This window comes from Chrysochloris asiatica, unplaced genomic scaffold (assembly GCF_000296735.1).
Source record: "Chrysochloris asiatica unplaced genomic scaffold, ChrAsi1.0 scaffold00061, whole genome shotgun sequence".
Taxonomy (NCBI): Eukaryota; Metazoa; Chordata; class Mammalia; order Afrosoricida; family Chrysochloridae; genus Chrysochloris; species Chrysochloris asiatica.
The window spans coordinates 6543146-6544317 of NW_006408579.1; positions in this window are offsets into that span (position 1 = coordinate 6543146).

Genomic DNA, 1172 nt, shown 5'->3' on the forward strand with positions numbered 1-1172 from the left:
ATGGCACCTAACAACAACAACAACAACAGGCCATGGCATTTTCAGTAGTTTCATGTGCATGTGAAATTTGGGCCATGAATAAGGAAGACTGTAGAAGAATTGATGAATTTGAAGTATGCTGTTGGCAAAGAATATTGAAAGTGCCATGGACTGTGAGATGAACAAACAAGTCTGTCTTGGAAGATGGACATCCAGAATGCCCCTTAGAAGCCAGGAAAGTGAGACTTTGTCACTTATAGTTAAGGCATATTATTAGGGGAACCAGTCTCTAGAGAAGGACATCATCCTTGGTTAAGTGGTGGGCCAACAAAAAGGAGAAGACCCTCAAGTAGATGGATTGACACAGTGGCAACAGCAATAGGGTCAACTATAACAATTTTGAGGCTAGCACAGGAATGGACAGTGTTTCATTCTGTGTTGCACAGGGTCGCTATGATTAGGATCCGACTTGATGGCACATAACAACAACAACACCAACAACAACAACAAACAGGTATACACAGAACCTTGGCTGCTAACTGAAAGTTTGGAAGTTCAAACTCATCAGCTGTTCTACATATGAAGATTGCTGTTGTCAAGTGCCATCAAGTCAATTTTGTGGTTCTCAGTCTAGTGCTTATTCTACAGTGATGCACCAGGAATCCAAATAAAGATACTCGTTGATGTTGCAAAGTGCCTTATAGCAACCCTGTATAGGGTTTCTGAGAGTGACTGGTGAGTTTGAACTGCTGGTCTTGCTTTTCAAACCAACTTTTCAGTCTAATGCTTATCCTATAGAGCCACAGGACAGTTCTACTCTATCCTGTAGGATTGCTGTGAGTCAGAATACACTCAATGGCAAAATCAATGGTTTTTTTTTTTTTTAAAGCAGGTATATGTTTGCTCATTCATTGCTCAGACTATAGAAGAGTAAATATTTTTCATATGTCATATAAATAAATAACTCTGTAATGTTGTTGCTGTTGCTTAGTGCTGTCAAGGCAATTCCGACTCATAATGACCTTGTATACAGTTTCCAAGGAGCAGCTAGTAGGTTTGAACTGCTGCTTATAGTTAGCAGTATAGTGCTTACCCTACAGTGCCATACCAGCATTAAGAAGCATTTAATAAATCATTCAGGTTCACCCAGAGAATTAGAGAAAAATTCTACACTAAAACTTTTTTTTTTTTTT